This window comes from Ranitomeya variabilis, chromosome 1, assembly GCF_051348905.1.
Source record: "Ranitomeya variabilis isolate aRanVar5 chromosome 1, aRanVar5.hap1, whole genome shotgun sequence".
NCBI lineage: Eukaryota > Metazoa > Chordata > Amphibia > Anura > Dendrobatidae > Ranitomeya > Ranitomeya variabilis.
This window is the reverse complement of record NC_135232.1, coordinates 51197676-51224865: the sequence shown is the minus strand read 5'-3', so window position 1 is coordinate 51224865 and position 27190 is coordinate 51197676. Positions and strand designations below refer to the sequence as shown.

Here is a 27190-nt window from a genome sequence, read left to right as displayed (position 1 = left end):
TTAATAATATATATCGTAATATGATGGCTCCTAGTGATGAGACTCTATGGGGACCTGAGAGGAGGGGTCTTGCCTGTAGTTCCCCCCTCAATTTACATAGAATCTTATCAGCACCAACTGTCATCTCCTGTCTCAGTAATGTAATAATCTGTCCTCACTGAATATAGATTTTACCCGAGAATTCAGATGTTTGAGAATGACTGATCAGTCCTGGTGGAGAAAGAAGCGGATTTCTCTGATAAGATAAATTACAAAGTTGCTTATTTTCTCATATCCTATTGATTCATGGAATAAAAATTAAAGCATGATTACTCTAAGTTTGTTGGTGTAACATGAAGTGAATGGGTATAAATACTTTCTCAAGGCACTGTATACGCAGCTAAAAGGAAACACTCAATACAAACTGGAAATAACACAGCTCACTACAATAGTGTATGGGGCCCTTACAGTGCAATGCAATATCATGGCTTCATGTGCCACCTGGTGGTGGAGTCAGGGAATGACAGATTCCTAATTATTTTAAGTAATAGTCTGTGATTTTTCATGATGGGGCTGACAGGGAATTTATTGTGTCGGGTTATCACAATGTGTCTGACAATGGCTACATCTCTGTGTATATATGTATATATCACTGCCCACAAAATAAATGAAAACCCTAAAATAAATATAGACTCCAGACCCCTAAACTAATATAGTAATACAGGATCATTAAATAAATACAGACCCCCAAAACAGGTTCCTCTAGAAATCCTATATATATACAGAATCGATTCCCTCAAACCCTCTGGAGACCGATGTCTCGAAGCCCATAGACTAACAGGGGCGATAGATAGGACCTCTACACTAACAACTCCAGACCCCTAAATAAATACAGACCTGGACCCCCATGATAAGTATGGCTGAAAAAAATAGAAACCAGACCCTTAAACAAATACAGCCACCGCTCAAATTAAATATATTCCCCCATGAAGACAGAAGTCACAGAGTCCTTAAACTAAAAGGAATCAAAAACCTCTCTCATAGACCGCATGATCCCCCCTATCTCACAGATCACTCTCCATGATCCCCCCTATCTCACAGATCACTCTCTGTGATCCCCCCTATCTCACAGATCACTCTCCGTGATCCCCCCATCTCACAAATCACTCTCCATGATCCCCCCTATCTCACAGATCACTCTCCATGATCCCCCCTATCTCACAGATCACTCTCCATGATCCCCCCTATCTCACAGATCACTCTCCATGATCCCCCCTATCTCACAGATCACTCCCCATGATCCCCCCTATCTCACAGATCACTCTCCATGATCCCCCCTATCTCACAGATCACTCTCCATGATCCCCCCTATCTCACAGATCACTCTCCATGATCCCCCCTATCTCACAGATCACTCTCTATGATCCCCCTATCTCACAGATCACTCTCCATGATCCCCCTATCTCACAGATCACTCTCCATGATCCCCCTATCTCACAGATCACTCTCCATGATCCCCCCTATCTCACAGATCACTCTCTATGATCCCCCTATCTCACAGATCACTCTCCATGATCCCCCTATCTCACAGATCACTCTCCATGATCCCCCCTATCTCACAGATCACTCTCCATGATCCCCCCTATCTCACAGATCACTCTCCATGATCCCCCCTATCTCACAGATCACTCTCCATGATCCCCCCTATCTCACAGATCACTCTCTATGATCCCCCTATCTCACAGATCACTCTCCATGATCCCCCTATCTCACAGATCACTCTCCATGATCCCCCCTATCTCACAGATCACTCTCTATGATCCCCCTATCTCACAGATCACTCTCCATGATCCCCCTATCTCACAGATCACTCTCCATGACCCCCCCTATCTCACAGATCACTCTCCATGATCCCCCCTATCTCACAGATCACTCTCCATGATCCCCCTTATCTCACAGATCACTCCCCATGATCCCCCTATCTCACAGATCACTCTCCATGATCCCCCCATCTCACAGATCACTCTCCATGATCCCCCCTATCTCACAGATCACTCTCCATGATCCCCCCTATCTCACAGATCACTCCCCATGATCCCCCCTATCTCACAGATCACTCTCCATGATCCCCCCTATCTCACAGATCACTCTCCATGATCCCCCCTATCTCACAGATCACTCTCCATGATCCCCCATCTGACAGACCACTCCCCATGATCCCTCTTATCTCACAGACCAATTCCACATGATCCCCCCTATCTCACAGATCACTCTCCATGATCCCCCATCTGACAGACCACTCCCCATGATCCCTCCTATCTCACAGACCACTCCCCATGATCCCCCCTATCTCACAGACCACTCCCCATGATCCCCCCTATCTCACAGATCACTCTCCATGATCCCCCTATCTCACAGATCACTCTCCATGATCCCCCTATCTCACAGATCACTCTCCATGATCCCCCCTATCTCACAGATCACTCTCTATGATCCCCCTATCTCACAGATCACTCTCCATGATCCCCCTATCTCACAGATCACTCTCCATGATCCCCCCTATCTCACAGATCACTCTCCATGATCCCCCCTATCTCACAGATCACTCTCCATGATCCCCCCTATCTCACAGATCACTCTCCATGATCCCCCCTATCTCACAGATCACTGTAATGGTTCTCAATGGCAAGAGAACATAGCCCAGCAAACATAAGAACTAGCTCTTGGAAGGATGGAAACTAAACTGACCATGAACTAAACCTGCCGCACAACTAACAGTAGCCGGGTAGCGTAGCCTGCGTTTTATCCCTAGACGCCCAGCGCCGGCCGAAGGACTAACTAATCCTGGCAGAGGAAAATATAGTCCTGGCTCACCTCCTCTAGAGAAATTTCCCCGAAAGGCAGACAGAGGCCCCCACAAATATTGGCGGTGATTTTAGATGAAATGACAAACGTAGTATGAAAATAGGTTTAGCAAAATTGAGGTCCGCTTACTAGATAGCAGGAAGACAGAAAGGGCACTTTCATGGTCAGCTGAAAACCCTATCAAAAAACACCATCCTGAAATTACTTTAAGACTCTAGTATTAACTCATAACATCAGAGTGGCAATTTCAGATCACAAGAGCTTTCCAGACACAGAAACGAAACTACAGCTGTGAACTGGAACAAAATGCAAAAACAAACAAGGACTAAAGTCCAACTTAGCTGGGAGTTGTCTAGCAGCAGGAACATGCACAGAAAGGCTTCTGATTACAATGTTGACCGGCATGGAAGTGACAGAGGAGCAAGGCTAAATAGCGACTCCCACATCCTGATGGAAACAGGTGAACAGAGAGGATGATGCCCACCAGTTCAATTCCACCAGTGGCCACCGGGGGAGCCCAAAATCCAATTTCACAACAGTACCCCCCCCTCAAGGAGGGGGCACCGAACCCTCACCAGAACCACCAGGGCGATCAGGATGAGCCCTATGAAAGGCACGGACCAAATCGGAGGCATGAACATCAGAGGCAGTCACCCAAGAATTATCCTCCTGACCGTATCCCTTCCATTTGACCAGATACTGGAGTTTCCGTCTGGAAATACGGGAGTCCAAGATTTTTTCCACAACGTACTCCAACTCGCCCTCAACCAACACCGGAGCAGGAGGCTCAACGGAAGGCACAACCGGTACCTCATACCTGCGCAATAATGACCGATGAAAAACATTATGAATAGAAAAAGATGCAGGGAGGTCCAAGCGGAAGGACACAGGGTTAAGAATCTCCAATATCTTGTACGGGCCGATGAACCGAGGCTTAAACTTGGGAGAAGAAACCCTCATAGGGACAAAACGAGAAGACAACCACACCAAGTCCCCAACACAAAGCCGAGGACCAACCCGACGCCGGCGGTTGGCAAAAAGCTGAGTCTTCTCCTGGGACAACTTCAAATTGTCCACTACCTGCCCCCAAATCTGATGCAACCTCTCCACCACAGCATCCACTCCAGGACAATCCGAAGATTCCACCTGACCAGAAGAAAATCGAGGATGAAACCCTGAATTACAGAAAAAGGGAGACACCAAGGTGGCAGAGCTGGCCCGATTATTGAGGGCAAACTCCGCTAAAGGCAAAAAAGCAACCCAATCATCCTGATCTGCAGACACAAAACACCTCAAATATGTCTCCAAGGTCTGATTCGTCCGCTCGGTCTGGCCATTAGTCTGAGGATGGAAAGCAGACGAGAAAGACAAATCTATGCCCATCCTAGCACAGAATGCTCGCCAAAATCTAGACACGAATTGGGTACCTCTGTCAGAAACGATATTCTCCGGAATACCATGCAAACGGACCACATTTTGAAAAAACAGAGGAACCAACTCGGAAGAAGAAGGCAACTTAGGCAGGGGAACCAAATGGACCATCTTAGAGAAACGATCACACACCACCCAGATGACAGACATCTTCTGAGAAACAGGAAGATCCGAAATAAAATCCATCGAGATGTGCGTCCAGGGCCTCTTCGGGATAGGCAAGGGCAACAACAATCCACTAGCCCGAGAACAACAAGGCTTGGCCCGAGCACAAACGTCACAAGACTGCACGAAGCCTCGCACATCTCGAGACAGGGAAGGCCACCAGAAGGACCTTGCCACCAAATCCCTGGTACCAAAGATTCCAGGATGACCTGCCAACGCAGAAGAATGAACCTCAGAAATGACTTTACTGGTCCAATCATCAGGAACAAACAGTCTACCAGGTGGGCAACGATCAGGTCTATCCGCCTGAAACTCCTGCAAGGCCCGCCGCAGGTCTGGAGAAACGGCAGACAATATCACTCCATCCTTAAGGATACCTGTAGGTTCAGAATTACCAGGGGAGTCAGGCTCAAAACTCCTAGAAAGGGCATCCGCCTTAACATTCTTAGAACCCGGCAGGTAGGACACCACAAAATTAAACCGAGAGAAAAACAACGACCAGCGCGCCTGTCTAGGATTCAGGCGTCTGGCGGACTCAAGATAAATTAGATTTTTATGGTCAGTCAATACCACCACCTGGTGTCTAGCCCCCTCAAGCCAATGACGCCACTCCTCAAAAGCCCACTTCATGGCCAAAAGCTCCCGATTCCCAACATCATAATTCCGCTCGGCGGGCGAAAATTTACGCGAGAAAAAGGCACAAGGTCTCATCACGGAGCAATCGGAACTTCTCTGCGACAAAACCGCCCCAGCTCCGATTTCAGAAGCGTCGACCTCAACCTGAAAAGGAAGAGCAACATCAGGCTGACGCAACACAGGGGCGGAAGAAAAGCGGCGCTTAAGCTCCCGAAAGGCCTCCACAGCAGCAGGGGACCAATCAGCAACATCAGCACCCTTCTTAGTCAAATCAGTCAATGGTTTAACAACATCAGAAAAACCAGCAATAAATCGACGATAAAAGTTAGCAAAGCCCAAAAATTTCTGAAGACTCTTAAGAGAAGAGGGTTGCGTCCAATCACAAATAGCCTGAACCTTGACAGGATCCATCTCGATGGAAGAGGGGGAAAAAATATATCCCAAAAAGGAAATCTTTTGAACCCCAAAAACGCACTTAGAACCCTTCACACACAAGGAATTAGACCGCAAAACCTGAAAAACCCTCCTGACCTGCTGGACATGAGAGTCCCAGTCATCCGAAAAAATCAAAATATCATCCAGATACACAATCATAAATTTATCCAAATAATCACGGAAAATGTCATGCATAAAGGACTGAAAGACTGAAGGGGCATTTGAAAGACCAAAAGGCATCACCAAATACTCAAAGTGGCCCTCGGGCGTATTAAATGCGGTTTTCCACTCATCCCCCTGCTTAATTCGCACCAAATTATACGCCCCACGGAGATCTATCTTAGAGAACCACTTGGCCCCCTTTATGCGAGCAAACAAATCAGTCAGCAGTGGCAACGGATATTGATATTTAACCGTGATTTTATTCAAAAGCCGATAATCAATGCGCGGCCTCAAAGAGCCATCTTTCTTAGGCTACGTTCACATTTGCGTTGTGCGCCGCAGCGTCGGCGCCGCAGCGCACAACGCAAACAAAAACGCAGCAAAACGCATGCACAACGCTGCGTTTTGCGCCGCATGCGTCGTTTTTTTCATTGAATTTGGACGCAGCAAAAATGCAACTTGCTGCGTCCTCTGCGCCCCGACGCGGGCGCCGCAGCGACGCATGCGGCGCAAAACGCAAGTGCGCCGCATGTCCATGCGCCCCCATGTTAAATATAGGGGCGCATGACGCATGCGGCGCCGCTGCGGCGCCCGACGCTGCGGCGCTGGCCGCAAATGTGAACGTAGCCTTAGCCACAAAGAAAAAAACGGCTCCTAAGGGAGATGACGAAGGACGAATATGTCCCTTTTCCAAGGACTCCTTTATATATTCTCGCATAGCAGCATGTTCAGGCACAGACAGATTAAATAAACGACCCTTAGGGTATTTACTACCCGGAATCAAATCTATGGCACAATCGCACTCCCGGTGCGGAGGTAATGAACCAAGCTTAGGTTCTTCAAAAACGTCACGATATTCAGTCAAGAATTCAGGAATCTCAGAGGGAATAGATGATGAAATGGAAACCACAGGTACGTCCCCATGCGTCCCCTTACATCCCCAGCTTAACACAGACATAGCTTTCCAGTCAAGGACTGGGTTATGAGATTGCAGCCATGGCAATCCAAGCACCAACACATCATGTAGATTATACAGCACAAGAAAGCGAATAATCTCCTGGTGATCCGGATTAATCCGCATAGTTACTTGTGTCCAGTATTGTGGTTTATTGCTAGCCAATGGGGTGGAGTCAATCCCCTTCAGGGGTATAGGAGTTTCAAGAGGCTCCAAATCATACCCACAGCGTTTGGCAAAGGACCAATCCATAAGACTCAAAGCGGCGCCAGAGTCGACATAGGCATCCGCGGTAATAGATGATAAAGAACAAATCAGGGTCACAGATAGAATAAACTTAGACTGTAAAGTGCCAATTGAAACAGACTTATCAAGCTTCTTAGTACGCTTAGAGCATGCTGATATAAGATGAGTTGAATCACCGCAATAGAAGCACAACCCATTTTTTCGTCTAAAATTCTGCCGTTCACTTCTGGACAGAATTCTATCACATTGCATATTCTCTGGCGTCTTCTCAGTAGACACCGCCAAATGGTGCACAGGTTTGCGCTCCCGCAGACGCCTATCGATCTGGATAGCCATTGTCATGGACTCATTCAGACCCGCAGGCACAGGGAACCCCACCATAACATCCTTAATGGCATCAGAGAGACCCTCTCTGAAATTCGCCGCCAGGGCGCACTCATTCCACTGAGTAAGCACAGCCCATTTACGGAATTTCTGGCAGTATATTTCAGCTTCGTCTTGCCCCTGAGATAGGGACATCAAGGCCTTTTCCGCCTGAAGTTCTAACTGAGGTTCCTCATAAAGCAACCCCAAGGCCAGAAAAAACGCATCCACATTGAGCAACGCAGGATCCCCTGGAGCCAATGCAAAAGCCCAATCCTGAGGGTCGCCCCGGAGCAAGGAAATCACAATCCTGACCTGCTGAGCAGGATCTCCAGCAGAGCGAGATTTCAGGGACAAAAACAACTTGCAATTATTTTTGAAATTTTGAAAGCAAGATCTATTCCCCGAGAAAAATTCAGGCAAAGGAATTCTAGGTTCAGATATAGGAACATGAACAACAAAATCTTGTAAATTTTGAACTTTCGTGGTGAGATTATTCAAACCTGCAGCTAAACTCTGAATATCCATTTTAAACAGGTGAACACAGAGCCATTCCAGGATTAGAAGGAGAGAGAGAGAGGAAGGCTGCAATATAGGCAGACTTGCAAGAGATTCAATTACAAGCACCCTCAGAACTGAAGGAAAAAAAAAAAAAAAAAAAAAAATCTTCAGCAGACTTCTCTTTTCTCTCCTTTCTCTGTCAATTAATTTAACCCTTTTTGGGCCGGTCAAACTGTAATGGTTCTCAATGGCAAGAGAACATAGCCCAGCAAACATAAGAACTAGCTCTTGGAAGGATGGAAACTAAACTGACCATGAACTAAACCTGCCGCACAACTAACAGTAGCCGGGTAGCGTAGCCTGCGTTTTATCCCTAGACGCCCAGCGCCGGCCGAAGGACTAACTAATCCTGGCAGAGGAAAATATAGTCCTGGCTCACCTCTAGAGAAATTTAGTGACAGACCACTCCCCATGATCCCTCTTATCTCACAGACCAATTCCACATGATCCCCCCTATCTCACAGATCACTCTCCATGATCCCCCATCTGACAGACCACTCCCCATGATCCCTCCTATCTCACAGACCACTCCCCATGATCCCCCCTATCTCACAGACCACTCCCCATGATCCCCCCTATCTCACAGATCACTCTCTATGATCCCCCTATCTCATAGATCACTCTCCATGACCCCCCTATCCCACAGACTGCTCCGCATGATCCCCATCTCTCCTTTGTCTCTCAGTCCATCACTACCTTTCTCAGCAGCAGATAGATGACAGAATGTAAGGCGCCGTTCACAGTGCATGGTTTCTTCTTCCTGTTCTAAGCCCCGCCCATCTCCCAGTGAAGCCCCGCCCATCTCCCACAGGCTCTGCCTTCCCTGGAGATCTCCATGACAACCCTTGTCTGGCTACATTGACAGGCCACGCCCCCGAGGATTCCGATCAGTGCGGATGCCTCCATATTGCTGAGGACTGTGACGTGGCTGAGGAGCGGAGCCAGCAGCGATATGAGCGCTCACAGCAGTGACCGGAGCAGGTGTGTGTGCAGCCAGGTGCGCTCTGCTTGTGGAGCCGCAGCGGAGCGTGTTGTGGTGTGTGAGCTCCGGCCGTGTATATAGTACACTGTGTTCCAAATTATTCTGCACAAAGAGTTTAGGAGTGATAAGGTTAGAATTTTTTTGTTTGTCATTTAAACTCATGGATGGTGATGTGTGTCAGGGCTCTTTATATCACTGAAAGCAATTGCAGATACCTGTGCACATTAGTTTGGCAGGTGTGTCCAAATAAAGGCAAGACTACTAAAGAAGGCTGTTCCACATTATTAAGCAGCCTACATTTTTTGCCAAAATGGGAAAGAAAAAGGATGTGTCGGCTGCTGAGAAGCAACAAATTGTGGAGTATTTAGGTTAAGGCATGACTACAATCAACATTGCCAAGACACTTCATCGTGATCATCGCACAATCAAGAAGTATGTAGCTGATTCCCAGCACACACGTGTGCGTGCTGATAAGGAAAAATTGAGGACTCTTTCCAACAGGCAATTGCGTAAGGTTAAAAGAGCAGCTGCAAAAATGCCTTGTCATAGCAGCAGACAAGTTTTTGAAGCTGCTGGTGCCTCCAACGTCCCCAGAACAACAAGATGCAGGGTCCTTCAGAGGTTTGCAGCTGTGCGTAAGCCATCCTGTCGACCACCTCTATCCACTGCACACAAGCAGAAACGGCTCCAGTGGGCCAAACGATACATGAAGACTGACTTCCAAACGGTTTTGTTCACCGATGAGTGCCGTGCAACGCTCGATGGTCCAGATGGATGGAGTGGAGGATGGCTGGTTGATGGACACCCCATGAAAACACAGCTAAGGCGCCAACAAGGAGGAGGTGGAGTAATGTTTTGGGCCGGAATCATGGGGAGAGAGATTGTCGGCCCCTTTATGATCCCTGAAGGGGTAAAGATGAACTCCATAATCTATGTGGAGTTTCTAAAACAACACTTCCTGCCATGGTTCAAGAGGAAGAACCGTGCTTTCCACAGCAAGATCATTTTCATGCATGATAATGCACCGTCTCATGCTGCAAAAAACACATCTGCATCTCTGGCTGCTATGGGCATAAAAGAGGACAAACTTATGGTGTGGCCACCATCTTCCCCTGACCTCAACCCCATTGAGAACCTCTGGAGCATCATCAAAAGGAGTGTCTATGATGGCGGGAGGCAGTTCACATCTAAGCAACAGCTCTGGGAGGGGATTCTGCCCACATGCAAAACAATTGAAGCAAAAACCATCCAAAAACTGACAAATTCAATGGATGAGAGAGTTCAGAAGCTTCTTTCGAACAAGGGGTCCTATGTGCAAATGTAACATCACCTAGAATGAAGTTTTCACTTGAAAACTGTTTGATTTCATTTTGTAATAAGCTGATAATGCTTAGAACTTCACAACTGACCATTTTTTTGTTCAAAATAAAAAAAAAGGTTGAAAACTCTGCTGTGCATAATAATTTGGAACATGCATTTTGAGTGTTTATTTTTTTTTAAAAGATACTGTTTTCATAGGCAGTTTGTTCCAAAACATTGCAATCATACTAGAATAGTAGATGACTGGAAAATAACAATGACTGCAATTCAGATAGGTAATTTAGAGAAAATATGAGGAAATATTATTTGCATAATAATTTGGAACACAGTGGTATAGAGGAGTATATATATATACAGGTGACGGGGGCCGTGTATATAGTATAGAGGAGTATATATATATACAGGTGACGGGGGCCGTGCGGTCCTAGAGGGGTCAGCACTGGAGCCCTCATCTGCTCTGACCATTCATCACATCGGCTCCATTGTGTTCTGTTTATTCTGCGGTGACACCGAATAGAAGGATTTATTATCTCTCCACGTTAACCCCTTCCTGACAGAGAGGATATTTCTGTTTTCTCCGATAAAAGCTTTGATGAATCGGGGCTATAACGTTATTATTTTCCACCCCCATCGCCGTGTGAGGCTGATTCTTGCGAGACGAGTTGTACTTATTAATGTCAGCATTCACTGTACCCTATAATGTGCTGGAAAATGGGAAAAATCCAGGTGAAATTGTGAAAAAAACGTAATTCTGCCGGTGGTTTCTCTTTTACCTTTTTTCTTCTTCACCAAATTTATACAAATATTTGCCTAATTTATTGCTTTTAGAAACTTCAAAACTTTGTAAAAAAAAAAACCCTAATTAGTAATGGATAGGTGTTTTATATATGCCTCTTCATTAATAACCCGTGGGCTTGATATCACCAGACAATACAAAGGTGACATCAACACCACAAATATGAACCCCACTTGCCAACCCCACAGGTCAAATGGGAAGAGCAAGACAAAGCGCCACAATTAATGCATCAAATAGATGTGCCTTTTCTGGGCGGCTGCGGGCTGCTATTTTTAGGCCTGGGGGGACACTATCCATGGCCCCTTACCAGCCTGAGAATACCAGCTCATAGCTGTCTGCTTTAGCTTGACTGGTTGTAAAATATGGGGTGACTGGGGGACCCCTCCCTGTTTTTTTAAACAGCTGTCAGTTTTGTCTGGCTGGTTATCAAAAATACAGGGGAATCCAAACCGTTTACTTATTTATTGTGCAGGTGGCGGCTGATGAAAACTCCCATCAGTCGCCACCTGCACTGTTATCAGCTGAATAGAACTCTCAACAATGTCCTGTGCTGGCGCTGATTGCAGCATGAGTAGAGGAGAATGATGAAGGCTGTATTCAGCACCTAGAGCTGGGGAGCAGCATGAATACTACCGCTGCTTACCAGCAGGGGTGGGCTGGGCCGAGTGGCAGGGATTCAAATGCCCCCTGGGCTGCTACCCCAGCAGCTGTGCAGGGTCGGCTGCCTGATGGCCGCGTAAAGCAAACTGCGCGTGGCCATGTCTGCTGTGCTGTGATGCGGCCGGCAGCAGACACGGCCACGCGTATCAGTCCATGTCATAAGCTCAGACCGCGGCTCGTGAGGCCTCAGCGTGCTCATTCAGGGGGCGCAATGACATCAGTGTCCCGTGCCACTTTACAGGCCAAAAGAGAAGACGGAGGCTGCGGTGCCAGGAATCAGGATGAGGTGAGTATAAACTTCATTATTTGTTATATTAACGGGCTGTGGGGCCATCCTACTATATATATGGGGGCTGGGGCCATCATACTGTATATATGGAGGCTGGGGCTATCATACTGTATATATGGGGGCTGGGGCCATCATACTGTAATACTGTATATATGGGGGCTGGGGCCATCATACTATATATATGGGGGCTGGGGCCATTATACTGTAATACTGTTTATATTGGGGCTGGAGCCATCATATTTTATATATGGAGGAACTGGGACCATCATACTGTATATATGGAGGAACTGGGTCCATCATATTGTATATATGGAGGAACTGGAGCCATCATACTTTACTGTATATATGGAGGAACTAGAGCCATCATACTGTATATATGGGGGCTGGGGCCATCATAATGTATATATATATATGGAGGAACTGGGGCCATCATACTGTATATATGGGGGCTGGGGCCATCATAATGTATATATATATGGAGGAACTGGGGCCATCCTACTGTATATATGGGGGCTGGGGCCATACTACTGTTTATATGGGGACTGGGGCCATTATACTTTATATATGGAGGAACTGGGGCCATCATACTGTATATATGGGGGCTGGAGCCATCATACTTTATATATGGGGGCTGGGGCCATCATACTTTATATATGGAGGAACTGGAGCCATCATATTATATATATGGGGGCTAGAGCCATCATACTGTAATACTGTATATATGGGGGCTGGGGCCATCATACTCTATATATGGAGGAACTGGGGCCATCATACTGTATATATTGAGGAACTGGGGCCATCATACTGTCTATATGGTGGAACTGGGGCCATTATACTGTATATATTGAGGAACTGGGGCCATCATACTATATATATATGGGAGCTGGAACCATCATACTATATATAATGGGAGTTGGGGCCATCATACTATATATATAAGAACTGGGGTCATCATACTATATATATGGGAGATGGGGCCATCATACTTTATATATGGGGGCTGGGGCCGTCATACTGTATATATGGAGGAACTGGAGCCATCATACTGTATATATGGAGGAACTGGGGCCATCATACTGTATATATGGGGCTGGGGCCATTCTACTTTATATATGGAGGAACTGGAGCCATCATACTGTATATATGGAGGAACTGGGGCCATCATACTGTACATATGGGGGCTGGAGCCATCATACTGTATATATGGAGGCTGGGGCCATCATACTATATATAGTACGTGGCTGTGCTATATACTACGTGGGCTGTGTTATATGCTACGTGGGCTCTGCAACTCTTTCGCCCAGGGCCCTCAAAAAGCTGGAGCTGGCCCTGGCTTCACTGATTGGTCGCACCCGGCCGGCCACGAACAATCAGCGACAGACGCAGTCCGGCTGCGAATTGGTGCAGGATTTGAACCACGCTTCACTAATTGGTCGCCGAATCCTGTGTATTCATTGCATTATTCTGAAATCTTCATAGATAAACTACATACATATTCTAGAATACCCGATGCGTTAGAATCGGGCCACCATCTAGTACTGTATATATGGGGGCTTGGGCCATCATACTTTATATATGGAGGAACTGGAGCCATCATACTGTATATATGGGGGCTGGGGCCATTCTACTTTATATATGGAGGAACTGGGGCCATCATACTGTATATATGGAGGGGAACTGGGGCCATCATACTGTATATATGGAGGGGAACTGGGGCCATCATATTATATATATGGGAACTGGGGCCATCATACTATATATATGGGAGCTGGGGCCATCATACTGTATATATGGGGGCTGGGGCCATTCTACTTTATATATGGAGGAACTGGGGCCATCATGCTGTATATATGGAGGTGAACTGGGGCCATCTTACTATATATATGGGAACTGGGGCCATCATACTATATATATGGGAGCTGGGGCCATCATACTGTATATATGGGGGCTGGGGCCATTCTACTTTATATATGGAGGAACTGGGGCCATCATATTATATATATGGGAACTGGGGCCATCATACTATATATATGGGAGCTGGGGCCATCATACTATATATATGGGAGCTGGGGCCATCATACTGTATATATGGGAGCTGGGGCCATCTTACTGTATATATGGGAGCTGGGGCCATCATACTGTATATATGGGAGCTGGGGCCATCTTACTGTATATATGGGAGCTGGGGCCATCTTACTGTATATATGGGGGCTGGGGCCATCATACTTTATATATGGAGGAACTGGGGCCATCATACTGTATATATGGAGGAACTGGGGCCATCATATTATATATATGGGAACTGGGGCCATCATACTATATATATGGGAGCTGGGGCCATCATACTATACAGTGCCTACAAGTAGTATTCAACCCCCTGCAGATTTAGCTGGTTTAATAAGATGCAAATAAGTTAGAGCCTTCAAACTTCAAACAAGAGCAGGATTTATTAACAGATGCATAAATCTTACAAACCAAAAAGTTTTGTTGCTCAGTTAAATTTTTTAAAATTTTAAACATAAAAGTGTGGGTCAATTATTATTCAACCCCTAGGTTTAATATTTTGTGGAATAACCTTTGTTTGCAATTACAGCTAATAATCGTCTTTATAAGACCTGATCAGGCCGGCACAGGTCTCTGGAGTTATCTTGGCCCACTCCTCCATGCAGATCTTCTCCAAGTTATCTAGGTTCTTTTGGTGTCTCATGTGGACTTTAATCTTGAGCTCCTTCCACAAGTTTTCAATTGGGTTAAGGTCAGGAGACTGACTAGGCCACTGCAACACCTTGACTTTTTGCCTCTTGAACCAGGCCTTGGTTTTCTTGGCTGTGTGCTTTGGGTCGTTGTCTTGTTGGAAGATGAAATGACGACCCATCTTAAGATCCTTGATGGAGGAGCGGAGGTTCTTGGCCAAAATCTCCAGGTAGGCCGTGCTATCCATCTTCCCATGGATGCGGACCAGATGGCCAGGCCCCTTGGCTGAGAAACAGCCCCACAGCATGATGCTGCCACCACCATGCTTGACTGTAGGGATGGTATTCTTGGGGTCGTATGCAGTGCCATCCAGTCTCCAAACGTCACATGTGTGGTTGGCACCAAAGATCTTGATCTTGGTCTCATCAGACCAGAGAACCTTGAACCAGTCAGTCTCAGAGTCCTCCAAGTGATCATGAGCAAACTGTAGACGAGCCTTGACATGACGCTTTGAAAGTAAAGGTACCTTACGGGCTCGTCTGGAACGGAGACCATTGGTGTGGAGTACGTTACTTATGGAATTGACTGAAACCAATGTCCCCACTGCCATGAGATCTTCCCGGAGCTCCTTCCTTGTTGTCCTTGGGTTAGCCTTGACTCTTCGGACAAGCCTGGCCTCGGCACGGGAGGAAACTTTCAAAGGCTGTCCAGGCCGTGGAAGGCTAACAGTAGTTCCATAAGCCTTCCACTTCCGAATGATGCTCCCAACAGTAGAGACAGGTAGGCCCAACTCCTTGGAAAGGGTTTTGTACCCCTTGCCAGCCTTGTGACCCTCCACGATCTTGTCTCTGATGGCCTTGGAATGCTCCTTTGTCTTTCCCATGTTGACCATGTATGAGTGCTGTTCACAAGTTTGGGGAGGGTCTTAAATAGTCAGAAAAGGCTGGAAAAAGAGATAATTAATCCAAACATGTGAAGCTCATTGTTCTTTGTGCCTGAACTACTTCTTAATACTTTAGGGGAACCAAAGAGAATCCTGGTGAGTTGAGGGGTTGAATAATAAATGACCGTCTGAAAAGACTTTTCACAATTTTTTAAAAAACATAAACAAAGAAATAACATTCTTTTTTGCTGCAGTGCATTTCACACTTCCAGGCTGATCTACAGTCCAAATGTCACAATGCCAAGTTAATTCCAAATGTGTAAACCTGCTAAATCTGCAGGGGGTTGAATACTACTTGTAGGCACTGTATATATGGGAGCTGGGGCCATCATACTGTATATATGGGAGCTGGGGCCATCATACTGTATATATGGGGGCTGGGGCCATCATACTTTATATATGGAGGAACTGGGGCCATCATACTGTATATATGGGGGCTGGGGCCACGGTGCAGGAAGACTACTGTACACAAGATGAGGTGCAAACAACAAAGGGTAGATTTATTGGAAGGCAAGGAACGAAGTGAATGAGGAAGATGCAAACAGCGGTATACAATGATAAAAGACAATTTACAAGAGTTATAAATGTTATCTTTCCTGTAAAATAGCACGGTGCTCCAACTATTACAGACTCAAAATATGTCTAACCAGCAAATGTAAACAATAAACAAGTGATGATGCTACTCTACGTATAACCTCCCTGGCCTTTGTAATGAGCTGGCCGGCTGTGACTGTTCTGTGATCATTGACATAGAATCTGTGACAGACACTGCCCCGTGTGGCCAGAAGTTATACCTATGCTGAATGTGATTACAGAGAAACAAACTGTATTGGCTAAACTCCCCCCTGTTATGTCATGTGACCAGGAAGGGAAGGGAGAAGAGAAAGAGCCCGGGAAACCGGTCGGTGCAGAGAGAGGTCTGTGTGTGCTGGTGTCCTCCTGCTGAGGCGATATAGAGGATTGCCTGGACGATTCCCCTCTCTTGGAAGCTGACATCCAGATTGTTCCCAGCTCCCACACTGCGGAGCACTCAGCGGTGACATCTTCACAGATCCTGGAGCCCACGAACTGTAAGCGGGTCCTCTGTTGAGAGGCCGAACATTCCACCCTTACCTGCTGAACCCCAAGGATTACAGTCCGGACCTGAGAGACAGAGTTTTGTTTACTCCCTGTTGTTTTCTCCTCGGCTGGAGCGTCTCCCTGCAGTGACAGACAGGCCTGCGACGTGGGAAGATAACCTCCTGGAGCAAAGGAACTGGTAACGTGTGGTTAGGGACAGTGAGGGAAAGTTTGTTAATACACGTTATTTCTGTGAATAGGCATATTTTGTACTGTCTATTATTGTGTTCCGCTGTGTTAATGAAAATGTATAACAGTAAAGATACGTTTGTTAAGATGGAATCTGAGTGTGGAAGTTTTGCTGGGCCAGATCATGGATATGCATGGGCGGCCTTACCCTCGCCCACTTCATCTTTACTAAGTAGGCCCCACGGCTCCCGTGTACTGACTATTGAAGCCTACACTAGGCCCTAACAGGTGCACCAAACAGGAACAGACTCACGGTGATGTTGGAGAATCAGCTCCAGTCCCAGGAGTCTAATATGGTGGTGCGCACGGCTTTCTGTCAGCTCTGTGAAGCGTGGTCTTCTCCTTGCTTCTGGATCCTAGGGATGCTCCTGGTAACTGTAAATCCCTTTCTCTGTATCTTTGTGGCTCTCTTGCAGCTATGTCAGGACACAGTTCTTCTCTCTTTCAGCTATCAGCACAAATAGTCCTCTCTGCAGCAGCCTCAGTTCACACACGCTGCTCCAGCTCCACACCTGCACTCTGCCAGACTAGTTCATTACAAGGATCATTGCAAGGGAGAAGCAGAAGATTCCATCACGCCAGACAAGGGGGTGCAGCCTCTTAAAGTGACAGCGTGTTCCTTACTGTCCATAACAGCACCACCCTCTTACAATACTATACATGGGGAACTGGAGCCATCATACTATATATATGGGGGCTGGGGCCATCATATTTTATATAAAGAGGAACTGGGGCCATCATACTACAGTATATATATGGAGAAACTGGGGCCATCATACTGTATATATATATATATATATATATATAGGAGAACTGGGGCCATCATATTATATATATGGGGAGAACTGGGGCCATCATACTGTATATATGGGGATAACTGGGGCCATCATACTATATATATGGGGGAACTGGGGCCATCCTGCTATATATAATGGGAACTGGGGCCATCCAACTATATATATGGGAGAACAGGGAGAACTAGGGCCATCATACTATATATGTGTTGAAAACTGGGGCCATATATAGGGGCAGTGGGGACAATGATACTCTATACAGGGGGCAGTGGGGCCCATCATAGTATATATGGGGCAATGGAGACATCACATTGTATATAGGGGCTATGTAGCCATTTTACTATATATAGGGAGCTCTGGGGTCCTCAATGTATTATAAAGGGCTTTGGGGACCACCATATTGTGTATTGTGGGCTGTAAGACCATCATTCTGTATATACAGAGCTGTGTGGGCACTCATTACATTATTTGTTATAAATGGGGACATTAATAGTTTTGATAGGGGTACTCGGGTTCCAGTATTTTTTTGGGGGGTGGGGACATTGTTAACTTGAAATAGACACTCAAGGGTATTTGTTGCTTGAAGGGGGCACATGGCATATTATATCCTTTAAATGAGCATACATGCCTTTGCACAGTGGGGGTATTAATACTTTCTATGGTACACTTTAATTTTTTGGGGAGGGAGTAATCCTAGTAATGACAGTTTTTTAAATATTGGGGTCAGTATTCTATGCTTCAGGTGCATGCAGAGTGGGGAGTTTTTGTAGGTTGGGAATAGATGGAAACATCACTAGAAATGTGAGAAGTCAAATGTGTTTTTGTTGTAATCTGTGCAGACGAGTTGTGGCTGGAGAAGTGGTAATGGAGGTCTGGGCAAGATGGAAAAGACGGGAAAAGTGAGCAACCCAAAAAAGAAAGACAACAGCTAACAGCTAAATTTATTTCAGTCATTATGTAGTAGAAGGTGTATGGTGGTGTCATTGGTCTCTGGTCATATTATATTATATTATGTATTCGTGTGTAGTGGTGATGGTGGTGGACATTGAGTAGTTTTATAGTTTTGGTCTTTTATATTAGTAATTTTGATAATATTGGTCTTTGCATTGTATGTTTTTGGTTAGCAACAGTGGTATACTGTAATTATATATGCATAGATGCTCTTTTAAATGGCAATAGGGGTTTAAATGGGGAGACATGCACTTTTAGAACCCTAGCAATGTCCCTGCTAAACGGTGTCTTTACTTGTCAGTGTTTCTAGAGATATATGTAAATTTGTAAGTAAGCTCAGTTATGGTACCATATCTAAGCAGTAAGCTTGGTTCTGGTACTGTATCGATGTAGTAATCTAGACTATGGTACCATATGCATGCCGTAAGCTTGGTTCTGTTCCTGTATCTATGTAGTAGGCTTAGTAAGCTTGGTTCTGCTCTCATATCTCTGTAGTAAGCTCTGTTCTTCTACCACAGCTCTGTAGTAAGCTCTGTTCTTCTACCACAGCTCTGTAGTAAGCTCTGTTCTTCTACCACAGCTCTGTAGTAAGCTCTGTTCTGCTCCCTTACATCTGTAGTAAGCTCTGTTCTGCTCCCTTATCTCTAGTAAGCTCTGTTCTGCTCCCTTACATCTGTAATAAGCTTGGTTCTGCTCCCTTATCTCTAGTAAGCTCTGTTCTGCTCCCTTACATCTGTAATAAGCTTGGTTCTGCTCCCTTATCTCTAGTAAGCTCTGTTCTGCTCCCTTACATCTATAGTAATCTTGGTTCTGCTCCCTTATCTCTAGTAAGCTCTATTCTGCTCCCTTACATCTATAGTAATCTTGGTTCTGCTCCCATATCTCTGTAGTAAGCTCGGTTCTTCTCCCACAGCTCTGTAGTAAGCTCTATTCTGCTCCCGTATCGCTATAGTAAGATTAGTTCTTCTCCCATATCTCTGTATTAAGCTGTGTTCTACTCCCTTATCGCTGTAGTAAACTCCGTTCTGCTCCCATATCTCTGTAGTAAGCTCGGTTCTGCTTCCATATCTCTGTAGTAAGCTCGGTTCTGCTCCATTATCTCTGTAGTAAGCTCAGTTCTGCTCCCATATCTCTGTAGTAAGCTCGGTTCTGCTCCATTATCTCTGTAGTAAGATGGGTTCTTCTCCCATATCTCTGTAGTAAGCTCAGTTCTGCTCCCTCATCTCTGTAGTAAGCTCCGTTCTGCTCCATTATCTACGTAGTATTTCATCCTTCTTGTGTCTATGTTGTCAGTTTGCTTCTGTTAGTATCTATGTAGGCAGTAAGCTTGGTTCTGCTTCCATATATATGCAGCTAGCTCCGTTCTATTTAAATATCTACAGTTAAGTCCATATATATTTGGACAGAGACAACATTTTTCTAATTTTGGTTATAGACATTACCACAATGAATTTTAAATAAAACAATTCAGATGCAGTTGAAGTTCAGACTTTCAGCTTTCATTTGAGGGTATCCACATTAAAATTGGATGAAGGGTTTAGGTGTTTCAGCTCCTTAACATGTGCCACCCTGTTTTTAAAGGGACCAAAAGTAATTGGACAGATTCAATAATTTTAAATAAAATGTTCATTTTTAGTACTTGGTTGAAAACCCTTGGCTGGCAATGACTGCCTGAAGTCTTGAACTCATGGACATCACCAGACGCTGTGTTTCCTCCATTTTGATGCTCTGCCAGGCCTTCACTGCGGTGGTTTTCAGTTGCTGTTTGTTTGTGGCCTTTCTGTCTGAAGTTTAGTCTTTTACAAGTGAAATGCTGCTCAGTTGGGTTGAGATCAGGTGACTGACTTGGCCATTCAGGAATATTCCACTTCTTTGCTTTAATAAACTCCTGGGTTGCTTTGGCTTTATGTTTTGGGTCATTGTCCATCTGTAGTATGAAACGACGACCAACCAGTTTGGCTGCATTTGGCTGGATCTGAGAACACAGTATGGCGGCTCTGAATACCTCAGAATTCATTCGGCTGCTTCTGTCCTGTGTCACATCATCAATAAACACTAGTGACCCAGTGCCACTGGCAGCCATGCATGCCCAAGCCATCACACTGCCTCCGCCGTGTTTTACAGATGATGTGGTATGCTTTGGATCATGAGCTGTACCGCGCCTTCACCATACTTCTCTTTCCATCATTCTGGTAGAGGTTGGTCTTGGTTTCATCTGTCCAAAGAATGTTCTTCCAGAACTGTGCTGGCTTTTATAGATGTTTTTTAGCCTTTTTATTCTTGATGCTTATTAGTGGCGTGCACCGTGCAGTGAACCCTCTGTAGTTACTTTCATGCAGTCTTCTCTTTATGGTAGATTTGGATATTGATACGCCGACCTCCTGGAGAGTGTTGGTCACTTGGTTGGCTGTTGTGAAGGGGTTTCTCTTCACCATGGAGATTACTCTGCGATCATCCACCACTGTTGTCTTCAGTGGACGCCCAGGTCTTTTTGCATTGATGAGATCACCAGTGCTTTCTTTCTTTCTCAGGATGCACCAAACTGTAGATTTTGCCACTCCTAATATTGTAGCTATTTCTCGGATGATTTTTCTCTGTTTTCGCAGCTTAAGGATGGCTTGTTTCACCTTCATGGAGAGCACTTTTGACCGCATGTTTACTTCATAGGAAAACCTTCCAAATGCAAGCACCACACCTCAAATCATCTCCAGGCCTTTTATCTGCTTAATTAAGAATGACATAACGAAGGGATTGCCCACACCTGTCCATGAAATAGCCTTGGAGTCAATTGTCCAATTACTTTTGGTCCCTTTAAAAACAGGGTGGCACATGGTAAGGAGCGGAAGCTCCTAAACCCTTCATCCAATTGTAATGTGGATACCCTCAATGAAAGCTGAAAGTCTGAACTTCAACTGCATCTGAATTGTTTTGTTTAAAATTCATTGTGGTAATGTCTATAACCAAAATTAGAAAAATGTCGTCTCTGTCCAAATATATATGGACTTAACTGTATGTACCAGCCTCTTTTTAAAGCCTGTTACCTCTGTTGCAGCAGCCAGAAATAAGTAGGGCAAAGGTGGGCGACTACAACTCGAGGGCCACTGCCTTGTGATTGCCCCCCAGGCTGAAAAGTGCCAGCCAGCCCCTGCTTACCAGGCAAGAATTACATTACACACATGGACACAAAGACTCTGATCTGTGTATCTCCAGTACTGTTTCTTCCGGTACCTGTAAGCTTAAATTAGGCATTTTGGGATATCTATCTATCTATCTATCTATCTATCTATCTATCTATCTATCTATCTATAGTTGCAAAAATATATTTAATAAACAGTTTGGCTTTTCTAGCTTTTCTAGTTCCCTTGCTTTAGTGGTTGCAGAATGAGTTAACTGAGAATCCATCAGTGAGTTCATTCTGACCTTCTCTGTGCGGATTTATGACCATATGACCATAGACCAGCATGAGAGTTGGACTGAGCGCTGTTACAGTCATAAATCATCAGGGAGACAAAAGAGCTGGAAGCTTCTCATTATAAGGAGCTCACTGATTGAATCTCAAGTTAACTCATTCTGCTGCCATCAAGCTGGGAAACAAAGAGCTGGTCTGAACAGAGCAAAATGTGACCTGAAGCAAAATAGTAAAAATAATTTTTAGACCAATTATTTAAACAAGTACAAGGATTTAAAGGGATTGTTTGGTCTTAAGGTAAAAGTCTGCAGTCACCTCTGCATGTTGCCAGCATTTTTCTCAGCCCAGAGATGGCAGAAGACCCCTCATGTGTACAGGAATTGTGACCCCCTGTCCACGAGAAGCAGCAGCGCCTCATCCTCCAGATCCATGAGGGTCCCATCGCTGAGATCCGCATGTACCGGCCATGATGTCATCTCCATGGATACGGCATAGATGTGACAGACCAGAAGACCCCTGTAAGGCAGAGCTCAGACGTGGGGGACTGATGTGGGTGTGAGGAGCAGATCCCCCCACATATTCACAGATTATCGTACAATACATGTGGGGTCATCTCATGTCAGGAGACAACTGGGAGGAAAGAAGAAATCAGATTCCTTACAATATAAAACAATGTCCTCCTGCCCTCGTTCATGTCTTAGGAAACGGGGGAGAAATCCTAATCACCCGGTATTATTTATTCCCTGATCTTTGGGATGGGGACCCTTCCTGAGCCCCCTCCACCCTATAGGAGCCAGATATCTGCTCCATTACTGGCAGAAGGTAAGGAGCCAATCACACTGCACGGCTTCTACTTCCTGCTCTAAGCCCCGCCCACCTCACAGTGAAGCCCCACCCATCTCCCACAGGCTCTGCCTTCCCTGAAGATCTCCATGACAACCCTTGTGTGGCTACAGTGACAGGCCACGCCCCCGAGGATTCCGATCAGTGCGGATGTCTCCATATTGCTGAGGCAGTGACGCGGCTGAGGAGCGGAGCCAGCAGCGATATGAGCGCTCACCGCAGTGACCGGCGCAGGTGTGTGTGCAGCCAGGTGCGCTCTGCTTGTGGAGCCGCAGCGGAGCGTGTTGTGGTGTGTGAGCTCCGGCCGTGTATATAGTATAGAGGAGTATATATATATATATATATACAGGTGACGGGGGCCGTGTATATAGTATAGAGGAGTATATATACAGGTCCTTCTCAAAAAATTAGCATATAGTGTTAAATTTCATTATTTACCATAATGTAATGATTACAATTAAACTTTCATATATTATAGATTCATTATCCACCAACTGAAATTTGTCAGGTCTTTTATTGTTTTAATACTGATGATTTTGGCATACAACTCCTGATAACCCAAAAAACCTGTCTCAATAAATTAGCATATTTCACCCGACCAATCAAATAAAAGTGTTTTTTAATACCAAACAAAAAACCCATCAAATAATAATGTTCAGTTATGCACTCAATACTTGGTCGGGAATCCTTTGGCAGAAATGACTGCTTCAATGCGGCGTGGCATGGAGGCAATCAGCCTGTGACACTGCTGAGATGTTATGGAGGCCCAGGATGCTTCAATAGCGGCCTTAAGCTCATCCAGAGTGTTGGGTCTTGCGTCTCTCAACTTTCTCTTCACAATATCCCACAGATTCTCTATGGGGTTCAGGTCAGGAGAGTTGGCAGGCCAATTGAGCACAGTAATACCATGGTCAGTAAACCATTTACCAGTGGTTTTGGCACTGTGAGCAGGTGCCAGGTCGTGCTGAAAAATGAAATCTTCATCTCCATAAAGCATTGACCCTGCCCTTGATGAAACACAGTGGACCAACACCAGCAGCTGACATGGCACCCCACACCATCACTGACTGTGGGTACTTGACACTGGACTTCAGGCATTTTGGCATTTCCTTCTCCCCAGTCTTCCTCCAGACTCTGGCACCTTGATTTCCGAATGACATGCAAAATTTGCTTTCATCAGAAAAAAGTACTTGGGACCACTTAGCAACAGTCCAGTGCTGCTTCTCTGTAGCCCAGGTCAGGCGCTTCTGCCGCTGTTTACCTGGGGAATGCGGCACCTGTAGCCCATTTCCTGCACACGCCTGTGCACGGTGGCTCTGGATGTTTCCACACCAGACTCAGTCCACTGCTTCCTCAGGTTCCCCAAGGTCTGGAATCGGTCCTTCTCCACAATCTTCCTCAGGGTCCGGTCACCTCTTCTCGTTGTACAGCGTTTTCTGCCACATTGTTTCCTTCCAACAGACTTACCATTGAGGTGCCTTGATACAGCACTCTGGGAACAGCCTATTTGTTGAGAAATTTCTTTCTGGGTCTTACCCTCTTGCTTGAGGGTGTCAATGATGGCCTTCTTGACATCTGTCAGGTCGCTAGTCTTACCCATGATGGGGGTTTTGAGTAATGAACCAGGCAGGGAGTTTTTAAAAGCCTCAGGTATCTTTTGCATGTGTTTAGAGTTAATTAGTTGATTCAGAAGATTAGGGTAATAGGTCGTTTAGAGAACCTTTTCTTGATATGCTAATTTATTGAGACAGGTTTTTTGGGTTATCAGGAGTTGTAGGCCAAAATCATCAGTATTAAAACAATAAAAGACCTGACAAATTTCAGTTGGTGGATAATGAATCTATAGTATATGAAAGTTTAATTGTAATCATTACATTATGGTAAATAATGAAATTTAACACTATATGCTAATTTTTTGAGAAGGACCTGTATATACAGGTGATGGGGGCCGTGTGTATAGTATAGAGGAGTATATATATATACAGGTGACGGGGGCCGTGTATATAGTATAGAGGAATATATATATATATACAGGTGATGGGGGCCGTGTATATAGTATAGAGGAGTATATATATATATATATATATATATATATATACAGGTGATGGGGGCCGTGTATATAGTATAGAGGAGTATATATATATATACATGTGACGGGGGCCGTGTATATAGTATAGAGGAGTATATATATATATATACAGGTGATGGGGGCCGTGTATATAGTATAGAGGAGGATATATATATACAGGTGACGGGGGGCCGTGTATATAGTATAGAGGACTATATATATATATATACAGGTGATGGGGGCCGTGTATATAGTATAGAGGAGTGTATCTACTATATAATTGTCTAAGGGTTACTTCCGTATTTCTGTCTGTCTTTCTGTCTGTCTGTCATGGAAATCCCAAGTCGCTGATTGGTCGCACCAGCTGGTCGCGACCAATCATCGACGGGCACAGTCAGCCGCAAAATGGCCGCTACCTACTCCCCTGCACTCAGTGCCCCCTCCATATTCCCCTCCCAGACAGCCCTCGCTACCCACATAGCATTGTAGCAGTCCATTAAACCGACTACGTTACCCTCCGGCATAACGCAGTGTAACGCACTCAGTTAACGCTGCTATTAACCCTATGTGACAAACTTTTTACTATTGATGCTGCCTATGCAGCATCAATAGTAAAAAGATCTAATGTTAAAAATAATTAAAAAAATTAAAAATCGTGCTATTCTCACCTTCTGGCGCCTTTCCCGTTCCTCGCGACGCTCCGGGCCATGCATTGCGGTCTCGCGAGATAATGACGTAGCGCTCTCGCGAGACCGCAATGCATTCTTGGGACTGTAGCGTCGCGAGAAGGATCGCTAAATGCCTCGCCTGGATCCGGGGGCCGCCGGAGGGTGAGTACATAACTAGTTTTTATTTTTTTATTTTTTTTAAGGAGATTTGGTGTTATATACTGCGTGGGCTGTGCTATATACTGCGTGGGCTGTGCTATATACTACGTGGCTGTGTTATATACTACGTGGGCTGTGTTATATACTACATGGCTGTGCTATATACTACGTGGCTGTGCTATATACTACGTGGGCTGTGTTATATACTACGTGGCTGCTATATACTACGTGTAAGTGCAGCGCCCCAGAGTCCTGGTCGTTGCAGTACTGTGGCTCCGCCACTAAGGGGAGCCATGGTGCGTTCGATGGCACTGAAGGAGTTCCTCCAATCAGGTATCACAGACACCAATATGTTTCACAGCTGGGCCTCCGGGGGGAGCTAAGGGTGCTATTCATTAGGCCACTCCCCACCATAGTGGGTAAACTGGGGGTCAGGCAGGAGGTTAGTAGAGAAAGCTGACTGGATCGAACGAAGCAACACCTAGTGAGAGAGGGTGTTGTGGAGGAAGAGACAGTAGGGTCTCTGCCAGGGGTGGGATCCTGGCAGAGGCTTGGCATTGAAAGAACGTAACGGGACCGTGCCTGCTCAGAATAGCGGCGGTGCCCTAAGAAAGGATTAGAAGCGAGATAGATTGTGCTGAGTGAGAAACGAAATCAAGCAGAAGGAGAATACCAGCAGGGGTTTTGTTGAAAGAGGCAGCACCTTGCTGAGGCGCATTACCGGTGGCCGGAACGCCGAGGGAGTGGAATAATATACAGCTTTAAGCCATACTCCAAACAGCGGCAGGACAGTCAGTCTCAGGCGGGCTGTCTAACTCAAATCACCTATGAAGTCTTGGGGGGCAATTGCGGGAGAGGGGCGTCTCTAGGGTCCCGGAAGAACTCCAGGCCTACCTGACAAACGGGTGCCGTTCTTACTGTAACATCAGGAAGGGACGGAAGATTAGAAGAACATCATTTAATCGAGTTGTGAGGGAACTTAAGAAACAGACACAACAGTTGTGGGGTACTTTCCGTAAGCACAGCAGGGAAGGACTACAACACAAAGCGCTAAGAAGGAAGGCACTGATTTCCACCTGTGAGGAGAACTCTGGAGGTGCCATTGGACCGGCCGGACTTGCGCAGCCTGGTGGACCGGATTCCGGACTGAGGACCGAGAGATCTCCAGTAAAGAGGTAAAGAGACTGCAGCCTGGTGTCCTCGTTATTTACCGCGACCTGCACCCCACAACTGCACCGCTACACCACCGTTAACAGCACCTATTTGCAACGGACGTCCCCCACTGACAGACAGGGCCACGGACCGGGTCTAGCCACCGTGACAACCCCAGGACTGAGATCCCAGAGGCCCGGCTCCGGGTACCCCTCGGCCCTGCGGCGGTGTGGGGGCGCTCCAAATCTTGGCGTCACGAACAGGATCTACTTAAGCCTGAAGAATCAGGTCATGTGTGCCTAGAGACTGTGATTTACTGTACTTGAACCGTACTTTATTGAAAAGACTGTGTGTTG

At 45.8% G+C, this 27190-nt stretch overlaps 1 long non-coding RNA gene across 1 annotated transcript in view; it reads left to right on the top strand.

The window, feature by feature from the left end:
- Positions 1-16465: 16465 nt before the first annotated feature.
- The window catches only part of LOC143793698 (uncharacterized), a 46150-nt gene continuing 35425 nt past the window's right edge, over positions 16466-27190 (top strand). The window contains exon 1 of the long non-coding RNA XR_013220204.1: positions 16466-16740. This is a non-coding gene — a long non-coding RNA (uncharacterized LOC143793698). The remainder of the gene's footprint in view (positions 16741-27190) is intronic.